The 12,885-nt window shown below is 51.1% G+C and overlaps 1 protein-coding gene across 1 annotated transcript in view; it reads left to right on the top strand.

Moving 5' to 3' along the window:
• The window catches only part of LOC142312189 (uncharacterized), a 307,401-nt gene that overhangs the window by 110,984 nt on the left and 183,532 nt on the right, over positions 1–12,885 (top strand).

Genomic DNA, 12,885 nt, shown 5'->3' with positions numbered 1-12,885 from the left:
CCAGTGCCTGAGTATACTGCTTCCTGTGTGCTCCTGCCCTGCTGCTCTTGGTTCCTGATTGTTATTTGGATCCTCTTGAAAACCAACCGAATCTGACTCTGGACTTCACCTGGTCTCATCTAGCTGTGCCCGGACTCCGTCTGCCGTCTTTGGTCGGCACTTCTGCCCGGTTCCTTCCGTTTCATAACCGCTCTGGACTCACATCACGTACGGACATTTTTGGACTATACCTATTGCCCTTTTGTGTCCCGGCTGCTGCGCATTTAGGCCTTCTGGGGTGATTGCCAGACAGTCCCTGTATAGGGGTTCGCTCTTGGTGGTCTCCCTGGGGGAGTCCAGTGCGTGGTCCCGGGAATTCCCTTCGTTCCGATCCTGGAAGGTATTTCCTGTGTTTATGCTCTACTGTGTTTTTGTTCCGTTTATGTACATATTGTTGGTTGCATATTATAAACGTCTTGCACCAAGATCTCGTCTCTGGTTGTCATTGCCCTAACGCAATCGAAATCCTCAGTACATACAATAGTATTACATTATACTCAGGCCATAAAAGAATTTCGCTGGGGCAATGACTGAGACACGAGTAGATCAGCTTTTTTCCATGATTAACTCATTACAGCAGGAGATGGAGGCGGTGCAAACTAAGCTTAGAGATGTGGAGGTGCAGCTGGGCCATGATCATCAGGTACTGGGTCCGGCTATTCAGGATTTGCAAACCAGAGTGGAGGCTCAGGAAGCCGCCCCCACTACGTCCGTATCAGCTGCCGGTATGCCTAGGTTACCCCCATTTCGTTTCAGTGGTGATCGTAGTCAGTTTCGTGGATTTGTTAACCAGTGTATACTGTTTTTTGATGTACATGCTGATATTTACCGTTCTGACCGGTCAAAAGTGTTATGTATAATCATGTTGTTAACCTCCCGAGCACTGGCTTGGGCTAATCCTATGATAGAGAATCGTGATATCCGTTTAAATCACCTGGATGACTTTTTAACAGCAATGGCGCAAATGTTTGATGATCCTAATCGCCGTGCTACCGCTGAATCGGCTCTCCTTTCCTTACGTCAGGGAAAGCTGTCTATCGTCGAATACGCCACTGAGTTCAAAAGGTTAGTGGTAGACACCGACTGGGGAAACAATGCGTTATTGTCAGTTTTCAGAAAGGGTTTGTCCGGTACCATCAAGGACGAGTTAGCTCGTTCCGAATCTCCACGGGATTTCGAACTGTTTCTCCAACACTGTGTGCGTATCGATACCCGCTTGACGGAACGTAGACAGGAAAAATGGGCAGCTGTAAACCGGGTAACCAACTTTGCGTTTCCTTCTAGAGAACCCGCTCTCAAGACGCCACAGGAGGCCGAGGATGTTCCTATGCAAGTGGACTCTCTCTACAAAAGCGAGAGACCAACGAACGTCGTGAACACCGGCTCCGTGAGCGTTTGTGTTTCTACTGCGGTCAATCGGACCATTTTCTGATTGACTGCCCAAAACGTCCAAATCGCCCAAATAAGGTATTGGCAGAGTGTGACAACACGGACGCAGAGTCCGATATCTCTGAGGCAAGTGGACACCTGGATGCGGTATTTCCCTTGACTGTAATGTCAACTTCACCCAAGGACTCAGAAGGGAAATACACCCATTGCTCGCTTCCCATTCAGATACGGTGGGAGGGACAGTTAATTCCTACATCTGCTATGATAGACTCTGGGGCAGGGGGAAATTTCATGGACTCTTCTTTTGCCAGGAAACACGGTATCCAGACTCAACAAAGATCCTCACCGGTTACCATGGAGACGGTAGACGGTTCTCCATTAGTTTCTGGACCAGTTGATCGGGAGACAGTACCCCTAGAATGTGTGATGAAGCCAGGTCAGCAGGAGACCCTTGTTTTCATGTTAATTTCTTCTCCCCATTTTCCGATAATTTTAGGAATTCCTTGGCTGCGGTCTACAAATCCAATCATCGATTGGGAGACTAAGGAAATATCCTTCCCACCGCAGAGTGGTCCGACCATTAGTCCAACTGTACCGGTTCCAGTAACACCGAATGCGGAGGGCACTGTACAGGTACCTGTTCTACCCCCGGTTTATCATGACTTCGCTGATATATGCGACAAAAGAAAAGCAGATCGGCTTCCCCCGCATAGACCGTATGATTGTCCCATAGACTTACTCCCAGGGGCAGAGATCCCGTTTGGTCATGTCTACCCGTTGGCGGCACCTGAGTTAGAAGCACTAAAAGATTACATCGATGAAAGTCTAGCCAAGGGATTTATTCGCCCTTCTACCTCACCAGCAGGGGCACCCATCTTTTTTGTGAAAAAGAAAGAGGGGACTCTGAGACCTTGTATCGACTACCGGGAACTAAATAAGATAACCATCCGGAACCGGTATCCGTTACCGTTGATTCCTGAACTATTGGAGAGAGTTCAACAGGCAAAGATATTCACTAAATTGGATCTCCGTGGGGCATATAATCTACTCCGCATACGTCCCGGGGACGAGTGGAAAACAGCGTTCAGATGTCGGTATGGACATTATGAGTATCTAGTGATGCCTTTTGGACTTTGTAACGCCCCTGCGGCTTTCCAACATCTAGTCAACGATATTTTTAGGGATATAATGGACCAATTCATGGTGATTTACCTGGATGATATCTTGATGTTTTCTGATTCCCTACAGGAACACCAGGAGCACGTCAAGACAGTACTTACCCGACTGAGGGATAACCACCTGTATATTAAACTGGAGAAGTGCGAATTCCATTGCTCAAAAATACAATTTTTAGGATATGTCATCTCTCCTCAGGGACTGAACATGGAGTCTGGCAAGATACAAGCAATTCTAGACTGGCCGGAACCGGGAAACATCAAGGAGGTACAACACTTTGTCGGTTTTGCCAACTTTTACAGACGCTTTATCCGTAACTTTTCAGAGATCGTCCGTCCTATCACTCTGTTAACCAAGAAAGGACAGAAGTTTGTGTGGTCCGCCCAGGCCCGGGAAGCTTTCAATCGTCTCAAGGTTTGTTTTACCTCAGCACCAATACTAATACACCCGAATCCCGCACTCCCCTTTATTGTGGAAGTTGACGCTTCCGATTATGCATTAGGGGCTATCCTTTCCCAAAGGACTGGGGACAAGAGTCTCTTGCATCCGTGTGCTTTCTTTTCTCGCCGGTTGTCCCCTGCAGAAAGGAACTATGACATTGCGGACAAGGAATTGTTGGCGATTATTGCAGCTTTTAAGGAATGGAGACACCACTTACAGGGAGCAGCGCAGCAAGTGATAGTTCTCACAGATCATCGTAACCTGGAATTTCTTAAATCTGCCAGGTGCCTGTCTCCACGGCAAGCCCGTTGGAGCTTGTTCCTTAACCAGTTCAATTTTATCGTTACATACCGTCCAGGGTCACGTAATGGGAAAGCCGATGCCTTGTCCCGAATCCACGCCATGGACTCCGTGCCTGGAACCCCGTCTCAGACCGTGTTATCTGACGCCAATTTCGTTGGAGTAATCCAGGACCAGAACTTGTGGAAGGACATCAAGCTGGCCTATGATGGTGACGTATTTCTTGCTGCCCCCCCGAATGATGTGACTCTTGTTCTTCGGAATGGTGTGTGGTTGAGAGAGCGACGTATTTATGTCCCGGAGGCTGTAAGACTTCGGGTTCTCAAATTGGTCCATGACTCCGTGTTGGCAGGTCATAGGGGGGTACAGAAGACGCAGGAATTTCTGAGTCGTTTTTTCTGGTGGCCAACCTGTTTAAAGGATGTGAAAGACTATGTCCACTCATGTGTGGTTTGTGCCCGGTGCAAGGTCCCTCGTGTGGCTCCTATGGGACTCCTTCAACCGTTACCCGTTCCATCTCGCCCTTGGGGATCCATCTCAATGGATTTTATTGTGGAGTTGCCAGTCTCAGGTGGTCACAATACCATTTTAATGGTGGTGGATCGGTTGACAAAAGCTGCTCACTTTATTCCATGTACCGGTCTTCCCTCAGCCGCAGAGACAGTGGATTTGGTTATCCAGAATATATTCCGATTACATGGGGTACCAGATGAGATCATCTCTGACCGGGGCGTGCAGTTCACGTCTAAGTTCTGGAAGGGGTTTTGTTCGGCACTCCATATTGATGTCTGTTTGTCTTCTGCATACCATCCTCAGACAAATGGGCAAACCGAACGGACTAATCAAACCCTGGAGCAGTACCTATGATGCTATGTCAGCCATCTGCAGGACGATTGGTTGAAGCTGCTTCCTTTGGCGGAGTTCTCGTATAACAACACTCAGAGCAGCTCCACTAAGGTAACGCCGTTTTTCGCTAACTTGGGTTACCATCCGAATGTTTTGCCTAGGTCACCGGTGGCAGTTTCGGTGCCAGCGGTGGAGAACAGATTGACGGAGCTACGACAGAATCTGGAGGTTTTAAAGGACTCTATGGCTTCGGCTCAGGAGAGTTACAAGAAGTCGGCAGACACTCATCGGAAACAGGCACCCATGTATAAGGTAGGGGACTCGGTGTGGTTATCCACCAAAAATCTGAGATTGGGTGTTCCTTCGCAGAAGCTGGGGCAGAAATTCATCGGTCCGTTTAAGATCACCGGGATCGTGAGCCCTGTGGCCTGTCGGCTGAGGTTGCCGCACCATTTAAAGGTACACCCGGTCTTTCATGTTTCTCTACTCAAACCTGTCTCCCCGAATACGTTTCATGGTCGTATCGTGCCTCCTCCTCCGCCTGTGATGGTTGACGGCCAGGAGCAGTTCGTGGTTGAGGACATTATTGACTCCCGGCTCCATCGGCATCGGCTTCAGTATCTGGTACGTTGGCAGGGGTACTCCCCCGAGGACGATTCCTGGGAACCTGTGGGTAACATTCGAGTGCCCCGGAAGGTTGCTCAGTTTCATCGGCGGTACCCGAACAAGCCGGGCCCTGATCCGTCCTGAGGCCGTTTCTGGGGGGGGAGTACTGTCAGAGTTCCGGGATTTCCAGTTTTCTTTTGAAAGAGCTTGCCCTTTTTTAACATGGAGTTTTCTGTTCTGTTGCCCTACTTCCTGTCCATCTGTTTAAAAGCCGCCCCTAAGCTTAGTCCAGTGCCTGAGTATACTGCTTCCTGTGTGCTCCTGCCCTGCTGCTCTTGGTTCCTGATTGTTATTTGGATCCTCTTGAAAACCAACCGAATCTGACTCTGGACTTCACCTGGTCTCATCTAGCTGTGCCCGGACTCCGTCTGCCGTTTTTGGTCGGCACTTCTGCCCGGTTCCTTCCGTTTCATAACCGCTCTGGACTCACATCACGTATGGACATTTTTGGACTATACCTATTGCCCTTTTGTGTCCCGGCTGCTGCGCATTTAGGCCTTCTGGGGTGATTGCCAGACAGTCCCTGTATAGGGGTTCGCTCTTGGTGGTCTCCCTGGGGGAGTCCGGTGCGTGGTCCCGGGAATTCCCTTTCGCTTCGACCCTGGAAGGTATTTCCTGTGTTTATGTTCTACTGTGTTTTTGTTCCGTTTATGTACATATTGTTGGTTGCATATTATAAACGTCTTGCACCAAGAACTCGTCTCTGGTTGTCATTGCCCTAACGCAATCGAAATCCTCAGTACTAGTATTACACCCCCCACACAAAGTATAATGTTTCCATAGTACTGCCCCCCCCCCTTCCCATACAGTATAATGTTCACACAGTACCGTCAGATATATAGATACAGATGAAATCTGGAAATGTAGATCTAGGACGGTCAGCAGATGCTAAAGATGTACGAGGGGTTCTTTTTCTTTCTGGCTGTGTTTTTTTTTTTTAAGTTACATCAAATATACGCAAGATGTTCTCTCTCTTTCTCTTCATCAAGAATGGAGAATGTTCTCTTTCTTGCCAAAATTGTGATTTCTGTTTTTCAGTTAAAAACTTGTTTGACCTTTTTTTCAGAAGTTCTTATTAGTGCGATCATACAACACCCAGCTTTTGATTGCTCCAATGACGCCCTGCACTACTGTAAGTGCGGTGTATTTTCTTCAGCGCTCTATTGGGAGACCCAGACGATTGGGGTATAGCTACTGCCCTCTGGAGGCCACACAAAGCACTACATCAAAAGTGCAAGGCCCCTCCCCCTCTGGCTATACCCCCCCCGTGGTATCACGGGTTCTCCAGTTTTAGCTTTGTGTGCGAAGGAGGTCAGACATTCCATGCATAGCTCCACAGATTTTAGTCAGCAGTAGCTGCTGACTATTTCGGATGGAAGAAAAGAGGACACATATAGTGTCCCCAGCATGCTCCCTTCTCACCCCTGGATGGTGTTGTAAGGTTGAGGTACCTATTGCTGGTACAGGGCTGGAGCCTGACATGCTGTTTTCCTTCCACATCCCCTGGTAGGGCTCTGTGGAAGTGGGATCCTGCCGGCCTCTCAGCTCTGACGCCGGGCTCCATCCACAGACCCATTAGAACCTGATGGAGACGGAGCAGGAGTACGATCAGGGACAGGCCCTGCATCATACAGGTACTCTGTGTCCCCGGCAGGCACAGACACACTCCGGGCTGGCTGGGTGTTGTAGTGCGCCGGGGACCGCAACGTTGGAGTTAGTGTCCCTACAGATTACTGGGGGATTTTTTGTGTATGGGAACGCAGCGCCGACCCCCTCTGGACCGGGCGGCGCTGCTGTGACTTGTGGTGCGCCGGGGATCCGCCGTCCGCGCTTTTACGGCGGCGGCGGTTATAAATTGAGTCCCCGGCTTTTTGGGCCTAGGACGCCGGCAGCTCCGATTCGTTCCCGCCCCCACCCTGTCATTCAGGGTAGGGGAGAGACGCTGTTCGCTAGCAGCGACGAGGGCTGGAGCCTGATTTACATGCTCCAGCCCTCACACTAGGCACAGAGGGAAGCAGGCTTCCCGCTCTTAGCCAGGAACGCCCAGGGCCCGCCCCCCTTCTCTCTCAGACGCCGGCAGCCATTACATGCAGTCTGGCTGGAGGAAGGACGCAAGGCTCTGGGAGACCTGGACTAGGGGCTATCTGGCGACCACACACCCGCTTTTTAAGCGGGCGGTAAGCGATTTGTCTGTGCTGGTCCCTCTAGTGCCTCACGGTGTATCGGTGTACTGTACAGATATATAGATATTGTATTTCTTGCACTGTGAGGTCGCTTCTGGCTGCATCTCCCAGATCACTCTGTGGAAGCAGCAACATGCCATCCTCAAAACGCAAGGCTGCCAAGGCCAGGGCTGTGTGTGCTGCGTGTGCTGCATGTGGGGCTAATCTACCAGCAGGCTCCCATTGTGTGCAATGCTCCGACCCGGTGCTGCTTCGCCAGCCGGAGTCAGGAGAGGTAGTGACCCAGGCTGAGACGCTTGTAAGTTCTGCCCCGGTGACAGGGACAGACTTTGCAGTTTTTGCGGATAATATGTCTGTGTCTATGGCAAAAATCCTTGAAACCTTGCAATCTATGCATGGGGCTCAGTCTTTGGGCACGGCGAGGCCTCTGTCCTCAGGTCCCCCTCACTTGGAATTAATCCAGCCCACAGGGGGGTCCCCGGCTTCACAGGCCGAGGATTATGACTCAGATGATAGCCCCAGCCACCCTAAGCGAGCTCGCTGGGAAAGACCCTCGACGTCATCACACTGCTCAGGGTCTCGGCGCAATCAGTCTCCCTGTGATGTGTCTGATGAGAGTGATCAGGAATCCATTCCTGGAACCCCTCTCAACCTGGATACCCCTGATGGGGATGCCATGGTAAACGACCTTATCTCAGCCATCAATAGGCTGTTGGATATTTCTCCCCCAGCCCCTTCAGCAGAAGAGGCGGCTGCGGAGCAGGAGAAGTTTCGTTTCCTTTATCCCAAGCGTAAATTGAGTGCTTTGTTGGATCACGCTGACTTCAGAGAATCAATCCAGAAGCACGACGCTCACCCAGAAAGGCGTTTCTCTAAACGATCTAAAGATACGCGTTTCCCTTTCCCCCCTGAGGTGGTCAAGCGCTGGACACAGTGTCCAAAGGTAGACCCCCCGATTTCCAAACTCGCAGCTAGGTCCATAGTTGCAGTGGAGGATGGGGCTTCACTTAAAGATGCCAATGACAGACAGATGGACCTTTGGTTAAAATCTGTCTATGAAGCTATCGGCGCGTCGTTTGCTCCGGCATTCGCAGCCGTATGGGCACTCCAGGCTATTTCAGCTGGCTTAGCAAAAGTGGATGCTATCATACATCCAGCAGTGCCGCAAGTGGCGCACCTTACCACGCAGATGTCGGCGTTTGCGTCTTACGCTATCAATGCGGTCCTAGAATCTACCAGTCGCACCTCAATGGCGTCCGCCAATTCGGTAGTTTTGCGCAGAGCCTTGTGGTTAAAGGACTGGAAAGCAGATGCTGGTTCCAAAAAATGTTTAACCAGTTTGCCTTTATCTAGAGATAGACTGTTTGGCGAGCCATTGGCTGATATCATTAAGCAGTCCAAGGGTAAAGACTCCTCTTTACCACAACCCAGAACAACCAAACCTCAGCAGAAAAAGTGGCAGCAGAGGTTTCAGTCCTTTCGAGGTTCGGGCAAGACACCATTTACCTCGTCCAAAGGGACTCAGAGGACGCAAAGAAACTCAGATTCGTGGCGGGCTCACACGCGCCCCAAGAAAGCAAATGGAGGTACCGCTTCCAAAGCGGCTACCTCATGACTTCCAGCCCCCTCCCTCCGCATCGCCGGTCGGGGGCAGGCTCTCCCGCTTTTCCGGCATTTGGATGTCACAGGTCAAAGACCGGTGGGTGACGGACATTTTGTCTCGCGGGTACAGAATCGAGTTCAATTCTCGTCCTCCAGCTCGGTTCTTCAGAACCTCCCCACATCCAGACCGAGCAGATGCTCTGCTGCAGGCGGTGGACTCCCTAAGAGCGGAAGGAGTGGTGATCCCAGTCCCTCCTCAGGAACAAGGGCAAGGGTTTTACTCCAATCTCTTTGTGGTTCCAAAAAAGGACGGCTCGTTCCGTCCTGTTCTGGACCTAAAACGGCTCAACAAACATGTGCACGCCAGGAAGTTCCGGATGGAAACCCTGCGTTCTGTCATTGCCTCAATGTCCAGAGGAGACTTCCTTGCCTCAATAGACATCAAAGATGCTTATCTCCACGTGCCAATTGCTACAGAACATCAACGTTTTCTACGTTTTGTGATAGGAGACGACCATTTTCAGTTCGTAGCTCTGCCATTTGGTCTGGCGACAGCCCCACGGGTCTTCACCAAGGTCATGGCGGCGGTGGTAGCAGTCTTGCACTCTCAGGGACACTCGGTGATCCCTTACCTAGACGATTTATTGGTCAAAGCTCCCTCTCAAGAGGCATGTCAGCACAGCCTGAATGCTACGCTGGAGACCCTACAGTCTTTCGGATGGATCATCAACTTTCCAAAGTCGATCCTATCACCGACTCAATCACTAACGTATCTTGGCATGGAGTTTCATACTCTAGCAGCGATAGTGAAGCTTCCGCTGGACAAGCAGCGGTCACTACAGACAGGGGTGCAATCTCTTCTGCAGGGCCAGTTGCATCCCTTGCGGCGCCTCATGCATTTCCTAGGGAAGATGGTGGCAGCCATGGAAGCAGTTCCCTTTGCGCAGTTTCATCTGCGTCCACTTCAATGGGACATTCTCCGCCAATGGGACGGGAAGTCAACGTCCCTGGACAGGAAAGTCTCGCTTTCCCAGACGGCCAAGGACTCCCTACAATGGTGGCTCCTTCCCACCTCATTGTCTCAGGGAAGATCCTTCCTGCCCCCATCCTGGGCAGTAGTCACGAGAGATGCGAGTCTGTCAGGGTGGGGAGCAGTATTTCTCCACCACAGGGCTCAGGGGACGTGGACTCCGCAGGAGTCCACCCTTCAGATCAATGTTCTGGAGATCAGAGCAGTGTATCTTGCTCTACTGGCCTTCCAACAGTGGCTGGAAGGAAAGCAGATCCGAATCCAATCGGACAACTCCACAGCGGTGGCATACATCAACCACCAAGGAGGGACGCGCAGTCGGCAAGCCTTCCAAGAAGTCCGGCGCATTCTAATGTGGGTGGAGGACAGAGCATCCACCATATCCGCGGTTCACATCCCAGGCGTAGAAAACTGGGAAGCAGACTTCCTCAGTCGCCAGGGCATGGACGCAGGGGAATGGTCCCTTCACCCGGACGTGTTTCAGGAAATCTGTCGCCGCTGGGGAGTGCCGGACGTCGACCTAATGGCATCCCGGCACAACAACAAGGTCCCGGCATTCATGGCGAGGTCGCGCGATCAAAGAGCTCTGGCGGCAGACGCCTTGGTTCAAGATTGGTCGCAGTTTCAGCTCCCATACGTGTTTCCGCCTCTGGCGCTCTTGCCCAGAGTGCTACGCAAGATCAGATCCGAGTGCAGCCGCATCATACTCGTCGCTCCAGACTGGCCGAGGAGGTCGTGGTATCCGGATCTGTGGCATCTCACGATCGGTCGACCGTGGTCACTGCCAGACCGACCAGACTTACTGTCCCAAGGGCCGTTTTTCCATCAGAATTCTGCGGCCCTGAACCTGACTGTGTGGCCATTGAGTCCTGGATCCTAGCATCTGCAGGATTATCTCAGGGAGTTGTTGCCACAATGAGACAAGCTAGAAAGTCGAATTCGGCTAAGATCTACCACAGAACGTGGAAGATTTTCTTGTCCTGGTGCTCTGCTCAGGGAGTGTCTCCCTGGCCATTTGCATTGCCCAAGTTTCTTTCCTTCCTGCAATCGGGGTTAGAAAAGGGCTTGTCGCTCAGCTCCCTTAAAGGGCAAGTTTCGGCACTATCCGTGTTTTTTCAGAAGCGTCTAGCACGTCTTTCTAAGGTGCGCACGTTCCTGCAGGGGGTCTGTCATATTGTGCCCCCGTACAAGCGGCCGTTAGATCCATGGGATCTGAACAGGGTACTAGTTGCTCTCCAGAAGCCGCCCTTCGAGCCTCTGAAGGAAGTTTTCTTTTTCTCGGCTGTCACAGAAAGTGGCGTTTCTTGTTGCGATCACATCGCTTCGGCGAGTGTCTGAGCTGGCAGCTCTGTCATCCAAGGCTCCCTTCCTGGTGTTCCACCAGGACAAGGTAGTGCTGCGCCCTATTCCGGAGTTTCTCCCTAAGGTCGTATCCTCTTTTCATCTTAATCAGGATATATCCTTGCCTTCTTTTTGTCCTCATCCGGTTCACCGGTATGAAAAGGACTTACGTTTGCTAGATCTGGTGAGAGCACTCAGAATCTACATTTCCCGAACGGCGCCCATGCGCCGTGCCGATGCACTTTTTGTCCTTGTCGCTGGTCCGCGCAAGGGGTTGCAGGCTTCTAAAGCCACCCTGGCTCGATGGATCAAAGAACCAATTCTAGAGGCCTACCGTTCTGCGGGGCTTCCGGTTCCTTCAGGGCTAAAAGCCCACTCAACCAGAGCCGTGGGTGCGTCCTGGGCATTTCGTCACCAGGCTTCGGCTCAACAGGTGTGCCAGGCAGCTACCTGGTCCAGTCTGCACACTTTCACCAAGCATTATCAGGTGCATACCTATGCTTCGGCGGATGCCAGCTTAGGTAGAAGAGTCCTGCAGGCGGCAGTGACGCCCCCGTAGGGGAGGGCTGTTTTGCAGCTCTAACATGAGGTATTTCTTTACCCACCCAGGGACAGCTTTTGGACGTCCCAATCGTCTGGGTCTCCCAATAGAGCGCTGAAGAAGAAGGGAATTTTGTTACTTACCGTAAATTCCTTTTCTTCTAGCTCTTATTGGGAGACCCAGCACCCGCCCTGTTGTCCTTCGGGATGTTTTTTTGTTGTTTGCGGGTACACATGTTGTTCATGTTGAACGGTTTTTTCAGTTCTCCGATGTTATTCGGAGTTAATTTGTTTAAACCAGTTATTGGCTTCCTCCTTCTTGCTTTGGCACTAAAACTGGAGAACCCGTGATACCACGGGGGGGGTATAGCCAGAGGGGGAGGGGCCTTGCACTTTTGATGTAGTGCTTTGTGTGGCCTCCAGAGGGCAGTAGCTATACCCCAATCGTCTGGGTCTCCCAATAAGAGCTAGAAGAAAAGGAATTTACGGTAAGTAACAAAATTCCCTTCATCCCTGCCTGACAGTGTAATACTAACGGCCCCATACACATGAGATAACTGTTGCCTGAACGATGTTTCAGCTGACAGCTATCTCACCCAAATGCCCATACACACAACTGTCTACTTGGCCGTGACTTCCTGTGGTTTCTACAAAATAATAATTGGCAGGGAAACCTGGGACGCAGTGCAGTGGAGCGCGAGGATCTGCGGTGGAAAGCATGGAGGACCAACAGTGAAACCGTGGAATACATCGATGCGTTCCACCACAAGTCCTCGAAGATTTCCATCGCAGGTCCTCACGCTCTACTGCACTGCGTCCTACGTTACCCTGCTGGCCGCAATCGGAATCCCCAGATGTGGCGAATGTGTGTTTGATCTGGTGTGTGTGTGTGTGAGAAGGGGAGTACTGCGTGGAGTATACCTACTGGGACCACCGCCAAAGATTTTAGGAGGACCAGGGAGAGGCGCATATATCTGTTACGTATGATTCTTCTGGGAACGAGATGTCTTCTTATTTTGGGTCGAGGGGTAAATTTGTCCACAATTGTGTTGCCCCGAGAATAAGCTATGGAGACACGGGGGTCAGTGGGTACTCTCATCTGCTGGCCCGGCTGCCTTAGAAACACCGCATGGACTAGGGGTCATCCCGACTGAATGCCCGAACTCCTTACCCGTGGGCAGAACACTACTCAGACAACACAGGGTGCAGGTAACAACCTATAAAAAATTCAGGAATCGTACTCTATATTTGAAACATCAAATTTTTATTTATACAAAGTGCTCGTGCAAAAATCACATAAAAATTTCATCATACACAGGATAACATTTTTGG

This window comes from Anomaloglossus baeobatrachus, chromosome 5 (assembly GCF_048569485.1).
Source record: "Anomaloglossus baeobatrachus isolate aAnoBae1 chromosome 5, aAnoBae1.hap1, whole genome shotgun sequence".
NCBI lineage: Eukaryota > Metazoa > Chordata > Amphibia > Anura > Aromobatidae > Anomaloglossus > Anomaloglossus baeobatrachus.
This window is presented reverse-complemented; position numbering and strand designations above follow the sequence as displayed.